The sequence below is a fragment of the Hesperophylax consimilis genome, chromosome 31 (genome assembly GCF_061612785.1).
Source record: "Hesperophylax consimilis isolate HC1 chromosome 31, BYU_Hcon_1.0, whole genome shotgun sequence".
NCBI lineage: Eukaryota > Metazoa > Arthropoda > Insecta > Trichoptera > Limnephilidae > Hesperophylax > Hesperophylax consimilis.
Genome location: NC_142866.1, coordinates 6,387,375 through 6,393,839, shown reverse-complemented (window position 1 = coordinate 6,393,839; position 6,465 = coordinate 6,387,375).

The following is a 6,465-nucleotide window of genomic DNA, read 5'->3' as shown; positions in this document are numbered from 1 at the left end:
GGTAAGGATTCGAGGGCCCCCTGAGCATGAGGGTCCCGGGGCACTGCCCCGCGTAGCCCCTAGGTAGCTACGCCGCTGAGTAGGAATCTCTCGCCCCAAGGGAATATACGTGTCACTTCTGAACACACAGACCGCCAGTTCCTACTGGTTCCTATCCACCACTCCTACATTTTCCTTCCCAGAACTTCCTCTCCTTCCTTTACTTCTTAACCGGGGCGCCAGTGCCCCCTTTGTGGGCGTTTTAGAGGTCTGCCGGGGCGTTTTTAAATTTTTAGCATTTAGGGAGCGCTGCAGAAGTTCCAGTAGCCATTGTGTAAATATAGAAAAAAGAGTGAATGTGAATGAGGCAAGAAGTGTGTGCCAAGATCGAGTTGTTTGGCGGTCCATCCTCTCTTAGTTAGTTAGAAAAATAAGGTACGCTCATTTGCTCAATTGTTGCGTTCTCTGCACACAATATAACCATTGTTAATAATTGGGTTACCACGTTGCGTCTGACTGTTTGGCTTTTGATAATTAGCGCCGCGTTACATGAAAGAGAGAGACAACATGTGCGCATGATGCGCATTAGCATATCTTATTTATCTACATCGTGGCGTTGTTGCGTAATGCACGTTGGTCATCTCTCTAGGTTCTGTTAATTTGATTGTGGTAAAAGGGGCAATTCTAATACGGTTAAGAAACACTACATCGAAAGATTACATCGGCCCTGTGGGAAATTATTTTTATTTATTAACTAGCTGACGTGTACCCGGCGTTGCTCGACTTTTCTATACTTTCAATAAAAATAATTTCCATGTATTATATATATATATATATAAACCTTCCGGATTTTTTTTCCTAAATGATAGTGAAAACCCTATCAAACTCCGTTGAATAGTTAAGAAGAACTAAGCGCACTAACAGACAGACGCGGATAATGACTTTGTTATATACTATTTAGAGATACCAATGCATTATTTTTTAAGGCAAAATTTTCAATATTACATTGTGATGACATAAATAAACTGACATAAACACAACTTCACACCTAACTACACTTCACATCATATACTTACACAATTAATCACCAACATGGCGGATTACATGGAATATACAGACTCGGACAAAGAACACTACTGTGTAAGTACAGACGATTTTAATCTATGGACAAACATCACAGAAGAAAAAAATAGAATCAAAAAATTACACCAAAACATTAGGTCGATTAATAAAAAATTTGATGAATTTACGATATACCTACAACAGCTTGATAATAATTTTGATATAATTGTGCTGACAGAATGCTGGTTGAACGATAAATATGTACCAAAAACAATCGAAAACTATAACACACACCACACAAAAATCAAAATGATTGTATAGTTATATACATCATTGATAAAATAAACACAATCGTCAAAGAAATACACATCACAGACTCCAACTGCATAAAAATAACATATGATAAAGAAACGTGTACGATGTACAGATCTCCATACAAAACAACATTACACATTTCCTAACTGCACTTAACAATACTTTAAAAGAAATCAAAAAAATAAAAATTTCATCATCATTGGAGACCTAAACATAAACATCTTACAAAACGGACACCCATAAAACATAGAATACCTAACACTACTAGCACAGCATGGACTGGAGCCAACGATAAAGGTTCCAACACGAGTCACACAAAACACAAAAAGTTGTATAGATCATTAAATGATCAAAACAAAACTAAAAACCAAAACCGTAGTACTTGAAAGCACTATCACAGATCACTACATGAATATGATAGCAATAGACACCGAAAACACAAAACCCAACCAACATAAAATATTCACAAAAAATAATTAACTACGCAAACTTGAAAGAAAAACTCAAAAAATAGACTGGTGTACAATATACCAAATATAGAATGTCGAAGAGGCCTGGGATAACTTTAATAACATGTTAGCACAAGAAATTAATAATAACACTAAGATAAAACAAGTAAAACTCACACACAAAGTAAAAAAATAAACTATGGATAACACAGAGAATATTAAACTGTATTCGTAAACGAGACAAAATTCACAAACAAATTAAAAATACACCCTACGACATGGAACAACTTAACGACTATAAAAGATATAGAAACATTTCCACGAAATTTATTAGAGTGGCTAAAGAATTGTACTATAGAGAAAAACTTAAAAAATAAAAAAATAACCCAAACGAAATATGGAAAATATTAAAAGTAGTTACATACGCACAAAAATACTATTGAAAATCTAAATATTAACTCAAAAAAATTAGATGTCAATACAAATATAGAAACTAGCAAATCATGTGAATAACTTCTTCGCAAATATAGGAAAAGTTTTAGCGAACCGTAAATTGCACAACACAAACACACTAACACAAACAAATAGATCAAATATCAATAAAAAACCGACACAACACAGATTTACAATAAAAGCAACCTCAGAAGAGGAAATTGACAAAATAATAAACACATTAAAAATCCGAATTGCTCCTGGATTAGATGAGATAACAACGGATTGCATTAAGATATTAAAAAATGAAATTTTAAAACCTATAACAAACTTAATCAACTTTAGTATAACACACTCCTGCTTTCCTAGTACTCTTAAAAAAGGACTAGTGATCCCCATTTATAAATCCGGAGACAAAATAGAAATAACTAACTATAGACCAATCACTCTGTTAAACTCGCTTTCAAAGATTTTCGAAAGAGTATTAAAAAACCAAATTATAAAATACCTAGAAGAAAACAAATTAATCTCGGATAACCAATATGGATTTAGAGAAAAAATAGGCACACAATAAGCTTTGGCATGCACAATAGATTATATACATAGCAACTTAGATAAAGGGTGCAAATGTATATTGATATATCTAGATTTAGCTAAAACCTTTGACACAATCTGTCACAATTCACTTTTAAAATAATTATTAAACATGGGTATCATAGGCAAGGAACTCCAACTATTAAAAAGTTATATGAGTAACAGAACACAACAAGTCAAAATTAACAACCATGCTAGTAAACCACTGCCGATTACATATGTAGTTCCACAAGGAAGCATACTAGGGTCCGTTCTTTTTACTTTTACATAAATGAACTTTGCAGCATGAAAATAGACGGTGAAATAGTTAGCTATGCTGACGACACAGTTTTACTCTTCAAATCTAAGGATTGGAATAATGTATATAACAACATAGCGAATTTGGGAATCTCGCAAGTGAAAACATGGCTAGACTCAAATATACTTACACTTAACATATCAAAGACAAAATTCACAACATACAGTATATTTATACTATTTATTTTATTATTGCTATTTAGCACGGGACAGCCAAAAAACAACACAAACACCATAAAAATATACGAATGTTTAAACACCAACATCTTCGATTGCCCTCCTCTAGAAAAAACAAAACAAATAAAGTATCTAGGAATCGTAATTGACCATAACCTTAGATGGATACCTCACATCAAACAAATCACAAATAAACTTCTCAAAACAATACACATTTTCCTAAACATAAGAAACATATATAAAATAAAACAATTGAAAACAATATATTTTGCACTCTGCCAATCAATAATAGAATATGGAATTATTGCTTGGGGAGGAGCAACAAACTCGGCTCTCAATTACATAGAAACCTCACAGAAAACGATCTTAAAGGTAATACTATAAAAACATAGACTGACTGATACAGACCAAATATTCAAAAGCTGTGACGTACTAAATATACGCCAATTATACGTTAAAACACTTCTAAACTACATTTTTGACAAAAAAATAAATTTCAACATACACAAAATAACACTAATAGACCAGTTAGACAAGCGTACAAAGAAAACATAAAAACTCCGACAATAAATTCAAGCTTTGGACAAAGACACTACCAATACCATGCTATAAAAGCATTCAACAGTGTACAACTTGAAATTAAAATTCAGGAAAATAAAAATAAATTCAAACAAAAAATTACAAAATGGATTAAAGAACAAAAAAGACAATATTACCAAAATGATATGGCAAAAAATAAAAATAAAACCTACACGTAACACACAAAACCAATATAAACACACATCACTCACAAACACACGAGATTATATTTTAAATGTATTATTTTCTCTTTAAATGTATTATGTAGATTATATTTTCATATTATAAAATGAAGGCCTTAGCACGGGCAAGCCACCCAGTGAGGCCAACATTACTGGAAAACTTTGAAATGTAAAAAATATTGTACCAAATAAAAAAAATAAAAATTAATTAATTAAAAGTTTATCAGGAAACGGCCTGTAATTCCGTTTTTAGTTTATTATGATCTGGGATGTTCCGGGATGTTCCCAAACATTCCAGACTATTCCCGAACATTCCAGAATGTTCCACGATGTTCAGGAATGAAGATGATATCTGGTTTCCTATCTTATAAAATACAAGTTTTTTATAAAAACTGTCTTTAGAAAGCATTTATACTGGAAAAAGAAGTTGAAAAATTACAGTTACAGGCAAGCAGTGTGTGCCGAAATCGAGTTGTTTGGCGGTCCGTCCTCTCTGGCTACCCCTGCGGGGAAAAGGCGTGGTGGTTAGTTAGATGTCATAGTTAGTTTATCAGCACGAATATTGAAATATATACGGTTCATCAATTTTGTAACTGCAATAAAAATTTGGTTCGAATCCCAGATTGCATTAAAATAAAGTAAAATTGTATATTGAAGGATCGCAGTAACAAGTCCAAAAATACTTTTGAACTATTTGAAGATGACTGTGATGCCCGGTGAATAACAATTTTCTGCAGCCCCCCAAAAACTAGGTAAAGTGATTTCATTACATCCATTACAGTGGCCACACATATCAAAACACTCTAGTCTGCCTTCGGACAGCTACATGACTTTCCGCACGAGGTTTAAAAATCAGCATGAGAAGTGCGTTTAGAGCCGTGGGACATGTCAATGGTAATTGGTGTGGGTGTTTATTTATATTCTCTCCTTTGCCATCTCCAGTAATTAGCATTGGATGATAGTTCAGTTCCTAGCCATGTTTGAACTTGGATGTATGTCCTAAAGAGATGCTGGCGGGCTGAGCTCTTCGTTGGCTAAAGTCTTGCCAAATCAAATTTAACTTTAAGATACATCTTGGCATTTAATTGCTTAAATTTAAAATCATGTTTCTGATATTTTGACAATCCGTACAAACTTATAAGAATGCGTTCACCATTTTCGAAGAGCAAGTCCTTTTCCACATATGACTGAATGAAATACCTAGCCGTTTATTTCAAATCTGTCTATATTTTTATTAAACTACAGCCTTCGTTTTCCCGACACCATACAAAGCTGAGGTCGTGTCTCATCCTGTGACAGCATGGGCAAATGAAAGGAATCGCCTTTGATCACCATACTTGTATACAAAAACTCTGAACAGAATACGTAAGCACTGTTTCTTTTTTTTTCTTATTTTCCATGAAGTGGTGAATCATTTAAATTTACTGAATTTAAAGTTAAGTTCTTTAAACAAATATAACGGCGTCATTCCGCCTCACAAATTTTACCTCATATGGGTGTTTTAAATATTACCTGGCTATTTTAGACTTAGAGGCCTTGTATTTTCTCGCTAGGAAAAAAATTGCTACCTAAAAACCCTGCTAAAATTGCAACAATGTTCAACATATTCTTCAGCTTCAGCATCTCCTGCAACCAACCGCGGCTATTATATACTACATACGGGTCTGTTTGTGTTATGTTGGGATACGTAGGGAAATTCAGCTGAGCATTATTTTTTGGGAATTCCTCCGCATTCAACTTGAAACACAGAGGGCCTTCAGTAACATCGGAATATGAGTATATATCGGCATTTTGAGGTGTGTGTGTGTGTACATTTTTATGTTAATATATACTTATGGTAAGACAGAGAATAAACATTCGTCCGCGTCTGAATCTGAGTCAGACCAGGTATGGTCGTTGTCCATCAGGATGTGTTTAGGTAGTCTGTATTGTAGTCTATCTATAATACCTAAAGGTAAAGTCGCTCGGAGAATTGTATTGTCCGCTGTCTTGTATGACTTTATTTTTACTAAGTCTGAGTGATTTGTAAAAACATATCAGTCGGTGTGTAAATTCGTAAAAAGTCGGTATTTGTTCTTTGTCGTGTAGTCTCTTCAAGTTCGTTCTGAGTCGCGTGTTGTATGTAATTTTAATGCAGATATTTTTAAGAGTCTGTAGTGTCGTGTGGTGATCCGCTGTACTTGTGTTTGTAGAAGCGGCTTTTGTTTCCCAAAAACGGCTTGTTTTCCTTTGAAGGAGCTAATGCTTCAAGCAATACTAGTAGATCTGTGTCCGTTCCAATAGCTTCTACAGTGCTACCAAGTTTTAAAGACAATCGCTTGGCAATCAATTGGCCCAGTATCGTTCACTATGATATGCCGTAACTTGATTAAAGGTAATTTGTTTACTGAAAGTTATAA